Source organism: Cicer arietinum, chromosome 1 (genome assembly GCF_000331145.2).
Source record: "Cicer arietinum cultivar CDC Frontier isolate Library 1 chromosome 1, Cicar.CDCFrontier_v2.0, whole genome shotgun sequence".
Taxonomy (NCBI): domain Eukaryota; kingdom Viridiplantae; phylum Streptophyta; class Magnoliopsida; order Fabales; family Fabaceae; genus Cicer; species Cicer arietinum.
The window spans coordinates 37107647-37121794 of NC_021160.2; positions in this window are offsets into that span (position 1 = coordinate 37107647).

Genomic DNA, 14148 nt, shown 5'->3' on the forward strand with positions numbered 1-14148 from the left:
TTGAAGTTAGAGAACCTAATGACATGAGAACCATTCATCTTTGCATATGCATAAAAAGGATTTTCATGTCAAAATTACATTTACAATGTTTAAAATTAAAGTTTTTGACAAAAAACAATGTCGTATTCGAATACAACATATTGTATTCGAATACAAATGATAAGTGAGTACCAAAAACTTGACATCTGTATTCGACTACGAGGTGTTGTAGTCGAATACAAGTGCTAAGTTAGTAGCTCAGACTACACATCTCTATTTGACTACAACCTGATGTAGTCGAATACAAACAACAAGTAAGTGGCAAAATACACTTATTTGTATTCGACTACATGACCTTTGTATTCGAATGCAAGATGAAAATTTTGAATAAGTCTGAAGGTTATAAGATGTGTATTCGAATACATTCATACTGTATTCGAATACAACTGGAAACAATGCAATTTTTCAGATCTGAAATTGTTCTAGATCATTGCATTTGTTCATCAAAACTCTTGGAACAATGACCACTTATCTGAAGTGATGTTTATGGAGTATAAATACCCCATAGTTTCAGATTAATAAACACACAATCCTACTACCAAACCTTGAACAACTTTGAACAAATTTATGATTTTTTCTCAAAGTTATATATATTTTTTTATTTCAAGTACTTGCATTACATTTTCATATCATTGAGAAAGGTTCTCAAAGTACAGTTGAAATAATATTGGATTGATATCATTATACCATTCTTATTCTTATTCCAAATCAAATTACATTGTTTGTAAAAGAAAGTAGTACTTTCTTAAAGTAGTCTAATCTAAGATAGTGGTGTGCTATCTTAGAAGTTTTTGTTAGAAGGTTGTAGCAGATATCCTATGGTGGGATTTGTACATTTTCTGACAATAGTGGAAAAATCTCTTGTAGTTTGCAAGATGATTGAGTGTACCCTTGGTCATAAGGGGAGCCATGATAATATTACTGTGTTCATTAATTTACTGCCATTTACTCATTGCCCTACACTGTACAAAAAAAAAATCGATCACTAAACCTCTAAAAATAAGAAAATTTCCTAACACCTAATTCGACCTCCCTCTTAAGTGCACCTATGTTCTTACAATTGGCATCAGAGCAGGTTTAGGTAACTTACTCCTCGATCATTACTCATGGCTTCCGCACAACCTGTTTTCAAAGATGGTGGTAGTAGCAACAAACCACCATGCTTCGTTGGAGAGCACTATGACTTTTGGAAGATACACATGCATGCATATCTTGAAGCACAAGGAGACGACATATGGGATGCAATAGAAAATGGTCGTTACATTCCAAAAACGATCATCAACAATAAAGAAGAAACAAGGATAAAAACCTCATGGGCTGACGATGATAAAAGAAAAGTGAGGTTCGATAAGAAGGCTAAAAATATGCTACAATCAGCACTTGGAATTGATGAATTCTTTCGTTTATCTCACTGCAAAACGGCCAAAGAAATATGGGATACACTTGAAGTAACTCATGAAGGGACTATTGAGGTAAAAAGATCTAAACTCAATACATTATCTCAAGAATACAAATTATTTCGAATGTTGCCCGAAGAGTCTATCTTAGACTTACATAAAAGGTTCTTCCACTTAACCAACCACTTGTCGGAACTCGGAAAAATCTTCACCAACGATGAATTAAATCTAAAAGTATTAAGATCATTAACGAGAGCCTGACAACCAAAAGTGACAGCAATCTCCGAAAAGAAAAGCCTATCCAACATGTCTGTTCTTGCATTGTTCGGAAAACTTCAAGAACACAAAATCGAACTTGGAAGGTTAGAACAGAATGTAAGTCAAGAAAAAAGACCAAAAACATTGCTTTAAAGGCTGGATCAAATGAACAAATCAAGGACGAAAATTTAGATGAAGATGAAAATATCACCTTCCTTGTTAAGAAATTTGGTAAGTTTCTTAAAAACGATAAAACATTCAAAAAGAAAAGTTTCAGAAAGAAGGATAGTTCTACCTCAAGCCAAAACTTCACTTGCTTTGAATGTGGTAAGCAAGGACACATTAAGGCAGAATGTCCGAATATTATCAAGAAAAATACCATAACAAAAAAAAAAAAAAGACTTCAAAAAGGCATACATAGCATGGGAAGACAACTAAGTGAGTTCATATTCGAAAACAGAAAGTGACAAATACGCGAACGTTGCACTAATGGCATCACATCAATCAGATGACGAAGAAGAGGTTAGTAACATAAACTCCCCTTATCATAATAAAACTAATAGTGAATTAATTATCGAATATAATGATGCTCAAAATGCCATTAAAGAACTACTTATCGAATGTAAAAATCTGTTCAAATTAATGTCAATCCAAAAGAAACAAATTTCAACTCTTCAAGAAAAGTTGACACTATGGAGAAGGATTCTGATAAACTAAAACATAAGTTTACATGCAATAAGTTTGATTCTCTCTCTTTCAAAGTTGTTCAATTAAATAGAGTAATTGAGCGATACGAGAAAAGACAAATGAGATTGGAAAATGTTTTAAATATGCAAAGATACTCAAATGACAAAAGTGGTCTTTGATACTCAAAATTTGATAAACCAAGCTTGAATAAAACCATTTTTGTTAAAGCGAGTAACCAATCCAATCAAGAAAATGTTATAATTATGCAAAAAGATCATCATTATAAAAAGAAAATTATTCAGAAGAAATCTCATAAAAATAGATTTACTTCTACTTGTTCTTATTGTGGTCTTAATGGTCAGACACCTAATGCATGTCACGTTAGAAACTTTAGTGTTCCAAAAGGGCATTATGTGTCGGTAAAGAAATATACTAACCATCAAGGACCCAAAGTACATTGGGTACCTAATAACACTTGATTTTATTTTTGTAGATATGCACACAAAGTAACTCAAATATGTGGTACTTGGATAGTGGATGCTTTAAACATATGACGGGTGATAAAGCAAAATTTTCAGTTTTAACTCTTGAATTATTAAAAGGCTATGTGGTCTATGGAGACAATAACAAAGAAAAAATTTTAGGCATTGGAAAAGTTGGTACAACCCCATCTTCTTCGATTGAAGATGTTTTATATGTTGAAGGTTTAAAACATAATCTCATAAGCATTAGCCAGCTTTACGACAAAGGATACAAAATAGCCTTCAACAAAGATGAATGCATCATCCAAAATGAAGCTACAAATGAAATTCAGTTTGTCGGTAAGCGCTTAAAAAACATCTTTATACTTAATCTTGATGATTTATCCTTAAAAATGAAACGTCTTTTGGTGAGTGACAACAATGATGCATGGCTATGGCATAAAAGAATTGCACATATCCATATGTATCATTTAAACAAGTTAGTCAAACATGACCTTGTTGTAGGCTTACCAAAGATAAATTGTGTGATGCTTGTCAAAAAGGTAAGCAAACAAAGATTTCTTTCAAACCTAAGAATGTTATATCAACTTCAAGACCACATCAATTAATACATATGGACTTGTTTGGTCCATCAAGAACCAAAAGTCTTGGTGGAAATTCATATGGACTAGTAATTGTTGACGATTACTCAAGGTTCATTTGGACCTTATTTTTGGAAAATAAACATGAAGCTTTCAAAGCATTTAAAAACTATGCCAACCTAGTCCAAAATGAACAATCAGCCAAAATTGTATCAATTAGAAGTGATCATGGAGGAGAATTGCAAAATTCATCTTTTGTAGAATTTTGTGAAGAAAATGGAATTTTCCATAATTTTTCTGCACCAAGAACACCTCAACAAAATGGGGTTGTTGAGAGAAAGAAAAAATCTTTGGTAGAACTTGCAAGGACCATGCTAAGCGACTCATGTCTACCAAAATATTTTTGGGCAGATGTCATAAACACAACATGTTATGTATCCAACCGGGTAATAATTCGGCCAATTCTTAAGAAAGCATCTTATGAACTCTACAAAAGAAGAAAGCCCAACATCTCTCACTTCCACATTTTTTGATGTAAGTGTTTCGTGCTAAACAATGGAAATTATAACCTTGGAAAATTCGATGAGAAAGCCGATGAAGGTATCTTAATTGGTTACTCATTATCTAGTAAGGCTTTTAGAATTTTCAATAAGAGAACTTTATTAGTCGAAGGATCAATGCATGTATCTTTTGATGAAACTAACCCCTTGAAAGAGGACAAAAATATGTCTTATGATGATGATGATGTTGTAAGTAATGGTACAAGCAAAGAAAATCAAGATGATCAACCAATTCAAGAAAATGAAGTCAACGTTGAAAAGCAAGATGATAATCTTCCTAAGGAATGGAGAACCCATAGAGATCACCCAATTGACAAACATTATAGGTGATATCAACAAAGGAGTTACAACAAGGCTAAAACTACAAGATGCTTGCTTGAATATGGCATTCGTTACACAAATAGAACCCTCCAAGATTGGTGAAGCACTTAAAGATGATCAATGGATACTTGCCATGCAAGAAGAACTAAACCAATTTGAAAGAAGCAAAGTATGGGAACTTGTTTCTAATCCTGGAAATAAACACATCATTGGTATTAAATGGGTGTTTAAAAATAAACTAGATGAAAATGGTATAGTTGTTCGAAACAAGGCAAGATTAGTTGCTCAAAGATACATAATGGAATAAGGGATTGACTTTGATGAAACGTTTTCTCCGGTAGCAAGGTTAGAAGCAATTCGGTTATTACTCGCTTATGCTTGTTCTATGAATTTTGAATTATTTCAGATGGATGTCAAGAGTGTTTTTCTCAATGGATACATTAATGAAGAACTCTATGTCAAACAGCCACCCGACTTTGAAGACTTCAAGAAACCTTTCACATGTTTTCCAATTTAAGAAAGCTCTTTACGGGTTGAAACAAGCTCCAAGAGCTTGGTATGATAGGCTAAGTAACTTCTTATGTGAACGAGGGTTTGAAAAGGGTAAGGTTGACAAGACATTATTTATTAAAAGAACTAACAAACACACCTTACTGGTTCAAATCTACGTTGATGATATCATATTTAGATCAACTAATAAAGAGATATCTGAAGAATTCTCACTAATGATGCAAGGATAATTTGAAATGTCCATGATGGGAAAGTTTAATTATTTTCTTGGACTCCACATCAAGCAACTCAAGAATGGCATCTTCATAAATCAAGAAAAGGATTGCAAGAAATTGTTAAAAAGATTTGAGATGGAAAATATAAAAGAATGTGCAACTCCTATGGGCTCTAGAACCTAAGTTGACAAAGATGAATCTGGTATTTCAATAGACATATCAAAATATCAAGGCCTATGGTATCCAAAGGGTAGCATATGTAGTTTCGTTGGCTATTTGGATTCTGATTATGCAGGATGCAAAACGGATCATAAAAGCACAAGCGTCACTTGCCATATCTTAGGTAATGCATTAGTATCATGGTCCTGTAAAAAGCAAGCTTGTGTTGCCCTTAACACTGCTGAAGTTGAATACGTAGCAGCAGAAAGTTGTTGTGCACAGATTCTCTGGCTCAAACAACAATTTATGACTATGGACTTGATCTCGGATGCACTCCACTAAGATGTGACAACACCAGTGCAATAAACATCTCAAAGAATCCAATCATGCACTCTCGGGCTAAACACATTGATATACGTCATCACTTTCTACGAGATCATGTGCTCAAAGGCAATGTTGAAGTAACTTTTGTGGATACACATAATCAATTAGCAGACATCTTCACAAAGCCTCTACCTAAAGACTCTTTTTTACAAGATACAAAGAGAACTTGACATTTTAAATGAAAACGATCTCTAAATTGCAAGGTACCTATACTTTGTCATCTCTCTTCAAGATCTAAAATTTCCTCTTGATAAGTTGTTAGAATTAATTCTATGATGTTTATCTTTTCTTAATATATGAATATGTGCCTTACATGTTGTATTTTCTGTGGAAAAAATCGTTTTTAAGCAAAAACTTGATAATGTAGCCGAATACACTGTAATTGTATTTGAATACAACTCATGTGTAGTCGAATACATGTGACTATTTTATCAACTCATGTGTAGTCGAATACACGTTCCTAGAACAACCTGTATTCAAATACAACAGGGGTGTAGTCGAATACAGTTTCACGATTTTCCCCAAATATAAAAGTTGCTTCGCATTTTTAGGTTATTTTTACATTTCCATATTCGAATACAGCCGTCGACTTCATCCTCTCCTCCAAAATCTCATTCTATCTTGCTTACAACAAGTTACCAAATCAACCAACCTTGCATCTAAGATCATTCCCCACTCAAAGTAACCTTTCAAACCTCAAAATTTCTCATTCCTCGAAAACCCCCATTTTTCTCCCAAATATGTGAATCTTCACTAAAACCATGGATGCTCGCAAAAGAGGATCAAGAACCAAGCATGCCGTTGTGGGTCCTTCAAAGAGGAGGGCTAGAAATGATAACGTGGCCGATTTGTCTCGCTTGCTTCACTCACCAGAAGAAATTGATCGGTTCTGCACCCACTACTCCGACAAAAGAATAATCACTCCCAAATATGGTACTCTTGATTCCTTTTCGGCTTTTTATTTTCCTGAGTTACTCAAAGCTCGACACTTAGAGGCATTCATTGGTTACAACGGTCCTATTTATCCTGATTTGGTTAGGGTCTTTTACAGTAATCTCACGAAAGACGGATCTAAGCTAGTGTATCGGGTTAAGGGTAAACAGATTGAGTTAGACACTCACATTATTGGAGAAATCTTGCAGCTTCTATTTGAGGGACAGAAAATTAGGCTCGGAAATCTGTGTGAATGGGTGGGTGTTACGAAATATGATGCATATATTGCATTGTGTCGGTTTGACAAAGCGAACGCGGAACGAAAAAGGACACAAGCTGGTTCCAATTTTGCTCGGCAACAGTACAGAGTTGGAAATCTCACCGTTGACTACAGGCTCTTGCACTACTTTTTGAGTTACATTCTGGTTCCTAAGGCTAGAAATTATTCTCTGATAAAAAAATTTGAACTTCAGATTATCTACTTCATGTTCGAAGGATGTCCGCTCAATTGGGCTTACTTTGTCCGCTTTGTGATATTTGCTTCAAAAGACGCTATTGGCTTACCTTATGCCAAGGAAGTCACTAGAATTTTGGATCACTTAAAAGTAGATTTTTCTGGCGAAATCATGTATAAAAAACCAAGGACAATCTGCTTGACTTGAGTGTGCTTCCGAGTATGAAGATCATATGGAATGAACAACAACAGGCCTGTGTTCATAAAGGTGATCTGGTTCAACCTTCTATTACTGCCCAAGTAGACGACGAAGCAGAGGACACCGCATCTAATGATGATCATGTTTCAAATTTCATGGTCATGGACAAACTGGATTCCTTACAAACATTCATCGCTACCCAATTCCAAAACATGACCACCTCCATTAACACCCGCTTTCAAACCATCAAAACTACTATTGCTCACAATCATGAAACATTAGCTCATGACCTTAGTAGTTTATCTGACAAGATTGACCATCTTCACCTCCCACTGGATGTTGACATGTAGTTCAATCCTAGGAAATATATTTGATGTTCATTTGTTTGTCTTTGTATTGTTTTTCTGTTTTGGTTGTATCTCTTTCATTATATGTTCTATTATAATAAACTCTTTGAACATGCTTCTGTTTTATAATGAATTGTGTTCCTTTTGTATTACAATATGTGCTGCTTTGCTTGCATTTTATTCTATATTTTTCTTTCTTTTTGATCATGTCAAAAGGGGAACAAAATTTGGTATTTTGTTGTTCTTAAAACCTTTGTAGGTCTTCAACACTTTTTTCAAAATGATCACACAAAAAATCAAATTCAACAGGGAGTACGCATAAATTACGTGGGAACAACTTTTAAAATGATGAAGTCTCTACAAACAACAAGTTTTGGTCATAATAAAAAAGGGGGAGAATGTAAAACACATTTTTTTGATGAAGACAAAGACTAAAAATTGTGATCAAAGCAACAAAGCTAAAAAAGAAGTCCAAATATCATATGTCAACTATACTCAAACATATTAAATGTTTAATAAATGTAAAGGTACATGATACAATCAATACTTCAAAAGTACATGAGAACCATTCATCTTTACATATGCATAAATAGGATTTTCATGTCAAAATTACGTTAACAATGTTTAAAATTAAAGTTTTTGACAAAAAGCAATGTCGTATTCGAATACAAATGATAAGTGAGTACCAAAAACTTGACATCTGTATTCGACTACGAGGTGTTGTAGTCGAATACAAGTGCTAAGTCAGTAGCTCAGACTACACATCTCTATTAGACTACAACCTGATGTAGTCGAATACAAACAACAAGTAAGTGGCAAAATACACTTATTTGTATTCGACTACATGACCCTTGTATTCGAATACAAGATGAAAATTTTGAATAAGTCTAAAGGTTATAAGATGTGCAGTCGAATACATTCATACTGTATTCAAATACAATTGGAAATAATGCAATTTTTTAGATCTGAAATGGTTCTATGTCATTGCATTTGTTCATCAAAACTCTTGGAACAATAACCACTTATCTGTATTTTCATATCATTGAGAAAGGTTCTCAAAGTACACTTGAAATAATATTGGATTGATATCATTATACCATTCTTATTCTTATTCCAAATCAAATTAATTGTTTGTAAAAGAAAGTAGTACTTTCTTAAAGTAGTCTAATCTAAGATAATGGTGTGCTATCTTAGAAGTTTTTGTTAGAAGGTTGTAGCAGAGATCCTAGGGTGGGATTTGTACATTTTCTGACAATAGTGGAAAAATCTCTTGTAGTGTGCAAGAGGACTGGATGTCTCTATTAGACTACAACCTGATGTAGTCGAATACAAACAACAAGTAAGTGGCAAAATACACTTATTTGTATTCGACTACATGACCCTTGTATTCGAATACAAGATGAAAATTTTGAATAAGTCTAAAGGTTATAAGATGTGCAGTCGAATACATTCATACTGTATTCAAATACAATTGGAAATAATGCAATTTTTTAGATCTGAAATGGTTCTATGTCATTGCATTTGTTCATCAAAACTCTTGGAACAATAACCACTTATCTGTATTTTCATATCATTGAGAAAGGTTCTCAAAGTACACTTGAAATAATATTGGATTGATATCATTATACCATTCTTATTCTTATTCCAAATCAAATTAATTGTTTGTAAAAGAAAGTAGTACTTTCTTAAAGTAGTCTAATCTAAGATAATGGTGTGCTATCTTAGAAGTTTTTGTTAGAAGGTTGTAGCAGAGATCCTAGGGTGGGATTTGTACATTTTCTGACAATAGTGGAAAAATCTCTTGTAGTGTGCAAGAGGACTGGATGTACCCTTGGTCATAAGGGGAACCAGGATAATATTACTGTGTTCATTAATTTACTGCCATTTACTCATTGCCCTACACTGTCCAAAAAAACAAAAACAAAAAATCGATCACTAAACCTCTGAAAATAAGAAAATTTTCTAACACCTAATTCACCCCCACCCCCCTCTTAGGGGCACCTATGTTCTTACAATATTAGAAACTTGTATTAATTAAGTCGATTGATTGGTTTAAGGTACAAGGAAATTGAGAGGTGTCGGTGGAATCATCAAATAGGTTAAATTTGCTAGCGTAAGTTTCTTCTGTAACAAAGCTCCATCAAGGTAAAGGCACTCTCAAATGATATTTTATATGCTTGAATGCGGAGTATGTCTTATATAGATATTTTATGTGCTTGTGATCAATAAAGGTGCACATGATTGTTTATGTATTCATAACTAATAACATATGTATTTACTATGCGTTATGAATCTTATTGATGATAAACTGTCATGAGTATGCTCTATGAAAAATTGTTGAAGAATTATTAGGGTTTAATGAGTATTAAAAGTATAAAGTTTTAATTACTACATTTACATAATAATTGAGGTGAAAGAGTTAGAGTATGCTCATTTATTTCATAGTAAGTGGTTACATGAGTTGATGGTCCATGGGGTAGTTCCAGGTGTTGATAGTCCACCTTATCCATACAACGATTATTGAGTCATGCTAGTTTGTGAGAGACTGCACCATAGTAAATCATTCTAGTTCATGAGAGATTGCACCTCAATAAATAGTACTGGTCTGTGAGAGGTTATATATTTATGATTTACGGCCCTCGAGGAGGGTATGAAATTCTAGAATCATGTGCACTAGCATATAAACATTGCATTAAGGTGTTTTGTCACAAGAGTCATGTTTGTTATATGATGATATATTTATATGCATGTTTTTTTTATCATTGGATACCATGCCATGTTTTACTTTTTTGCTTTGTATTTTCGTATATACGTTGTATTTAGATTGTGGCCCTCTACTATTATTGTGGATCGGGTTTATTATTGAAGATTAGCTTTCCAACTGATTGTATTGTTGAACATTGTGAACACATACCCTGTGAGGGATCTTCTTTTATCTAAGTCACCAGCAAAATCAGAGTCAACAAATCCTTGGACTGGTTCTGATGGTTTTGAACTTTTGTTGTATACCATACACAAGCTTTGAGTTCTTTTTAGGTACCTTAGAATCCATTTGGCAGCTTTCCAATGGCTCATACTGGGATTGCCCATAAATCTGATTGTAACACTTACAACATGAGAAATGTATGGCCTTAAGCATACCATAGCTTACATGATGCTTCCTATGGCACTAGCATATGGTATTTTCTTCATGTCTTCTATTTCCTAGGTTGTGTTCAGTGACAAGGTTGAAGAAACTATGAAGTGAGCTGCAAGTGGAGAGCCGACAACTTTTGATTCACTCATATTGAATCTATTAGGACTTTTTCAAGATAGCTTTCTTGAGAAATTATCTATTTTCCTTGCTATCTGATTCAGATGATTTCCATTCCTAGAATTCTCTTGGCTGATCCCAAGTCCTTCATCTCAAATTCTGTCTTTGGTTGGCTCTTCAATTTTTCTATTTCTTTCATACTTTTAGATGTTATTAGCATGTCATCCACATATAATAGCAAGTAAATGTATGTTGTTGATGATACTTGCTTATAATACACACAACTATCAAAATTACTTTTTGTATAACTTTGACTAAGCATGAATGAATCAAACCTCAAATACTATTGTCTTGGTGATTGCTTTAGCCCATATAATGATCTCTTTAGCAGGCAAACCCAGTCTTCTTTCCCTTGAGTCCTAAAGTCATATAGTTGTTGCATGAAGATTGTTTCATTCAGATCACCATGGAGAAAGGTTGTTTTGACATTCATTTGTTCTATCTCTATCTCAAAGTGTGCTACCATGGCTAGAATTATTATTATAGATGCATGTTTGACTACTAGAGAAAAGATCTCATTGTAATCCACCCCTTCTTTTTGAGTGAATCCCTTTGTTACTAGCCTAGCGTTGAACCTAGGTGGTTCTACTCCTAGAATTCCCTCATTCTTAGAATTCTATAGTTGGCAAGCTTAGGTAGGAGTTCCAAGAGGTTTTCTTCTCTAGTGAGTTCAACTCCTCAATCATAACTAAAAGCCATTTGTCTTTATCTTGACACCTGATAGCTTCATAATAGTTCCTAGGATCTTCATGTATGATTTCTTCAGCAACATGTAAAGCATAACTAATCATGTCAGTATAACCTTATCTTTGAGAGGGTTTTGATGTTTTTCTTTCTTTGTCCCTGATGAAGTTATAGTCATCTAATTCATGATCTGTTGGATTGTCATGGTCTGGAAACATACCATTTTCAACTAAGTTGGTATCTTTTCTATCTTGTTGAGCCTGATGTTGTTCTTTTCTACTTTTTATAGATTGCTCCACCTTAAGATCATATTTCTCAACTTCAAGTTGATGTGGACTTTTATTAGCATCCTTGGTTAAGGACTTATATAAGTCAGCCTTATGAAACTTTACATCTCTGTTGATGATACATTTCCTACTTTCAGGACACCATATCTTATAGCTTTTTACAACACTTGGATATCCAACAATGTATCCTTTCTTGGCTCAAGGAACTAACTTCCCTTTATTTACATGATAGTATGCAGCACACCCAAATACTTGTAAGTGATAGTAATTTGCAGTATGTCTTGTCCACATTTCTTGAGGGGTTTTGAGTTCAATTGCAGTTGAAGAACTCTAATTTATCAAATAGCAAGCTTATGGACAACTTCTCCCTAAAATTGTGCAAGCATACCTGCATTTGACAAAATACATCTAATTCTTTCAAGCAAGGTTCTATTCATCATTTCAGCCAGTCCATTTTGCTGAGGTGTGTGTCTTACAGTCATATGTCTATTTACACCATGAGTTTTGCAATAACTAGTGAAGTCCTCCGGCAAAATTCAAGACCATTGTTTGTTCTTATAGTTTTAATCCTTTAGTTAGTCCTATTCTCAACCATAGGCCTCAAATCTTTAAAGGTTTTGAATGCTTCATCCTTGCTTTTCAACATGTAAATCCATACTTTTTTTCTATAGTCATCAAGAAAAGTAATGAAGTACTTGTTACCTCCATGTGAAACAATTTTGGCAAGGCCCCCATAGATCATAGTGAACATATTTTATAATTCCTTTTGAGCAATGTGTCCCTTTAGATAACTTGAATTTATGCATCTTTCCATAAACACAATACTCACAAAATTCAATATCACCAATCTTGTCACCACCTAACATACATGCCTTGTCTATCTAGGACCTGCATTCCTCTTAAACTTACATGTCTTAATCTTTGATGCCGCATGTTGGTTTTTCTTGATGCTTGGACTACCATAGCTTCCATTCATGTCACTGCTTGACCATTGAAAAGATAGATACCATGATCGTTTTCTCCCTTCATGAGTACTAATGATCTTTTTATCACTTTTAGAGTACCTTTCTCTACTTTGTAAGAGCACCCAACTTCTTCCAAAATTCATAGACATGTTAAGTTCCTTTTCAGCTCTTTAACATGTCTGACCTTTGATAAAACCTTCATAGTAACATCTTCCAACGCCAGCTTGGTTGAGCCAATCCCAACTACCTTGCAGGTTGATTTGTTACCCATGATCACCTTGCCTCCATTAGTTTCTTTATAATTAAGGAACCAATCTCTATTTGAGGTCATGTGAAATGAACACCCTGAGTCAAGCACCTAGTCATCTTCCATGATTTCAGTTGAATTTGCCATAAGAACTTTTGTTTTGTCATATCCTTTTAGAGGCTATTAAAGCATTTCCATAATCATCATCACTATTTGACCATTTCTTTGCTTTCCAATCGGGACATTATTTTTTTTGAAATTCCCTTCTTTCTTGAATACGAAACACTTCATTTTAGACTTGTCCTTTTCTTTATTCTTGAATTTATTATTATATTTCTGATTCTTCTTTCGTGTTTTGGCTTTAACAAAAAGAAACTAAAAGACAAATAAAAGCTCAGCAATGAACAGATCAGAAAAAAATAATCTAAAATTATGAAGGCATCAAAGGTGCAGAAAAATGCAGATGATGAGCAAAGAAAACAAAACATCAAACAAGACATTGATGGAGAAGGACCAAAGCAAGCAACTAAACACATAAAAAAACTCTATAAATACGTCCTATCAAATTTCAAAAAGAAAGGAGAGGAGGAGGGGTCTGAGATTAATATTGATGAAAAACACATAAAAAGAAAGAGAAAAAGAAGAAGAAATAGAAAGCATCACTGTCGTTTCAACTTCCACCGCGAACCACCGTCTCTGTCTTCATCGGTATCTGAAAAGACATGTATCTTCTCATTATCTTCATATTTGCTGCTTAGATTGGAAGCTAAAGTTTGAAACTAGATTTAATTTATTTGAAAGATGGAATTTTGTTTTGATTGTGTGGATGTTGTTTTTGGTTGAAATCATTTTTTATTGTGTTAATAAAGCTTAAAATTGGATTTGTTCTTTAACCATGGATGCCCAACTGCGGTTTCCCTTTATGCCATCTTTTCAAACACGTTTTGCTTTATGCCAGCCTATTTGAACCGTTTTCCAGGCTGTTCGGACTTAACATTTTCTTTGATCGCTTGCCAGACTGGTTGGATTTGACATTGCTTTGCTATGCTAGCTAGTCATTATAGCCTTGCCAATAACTTATGTTTCCATCACTTTATTCCATTTAATTAATAAAAATTCTGCTATA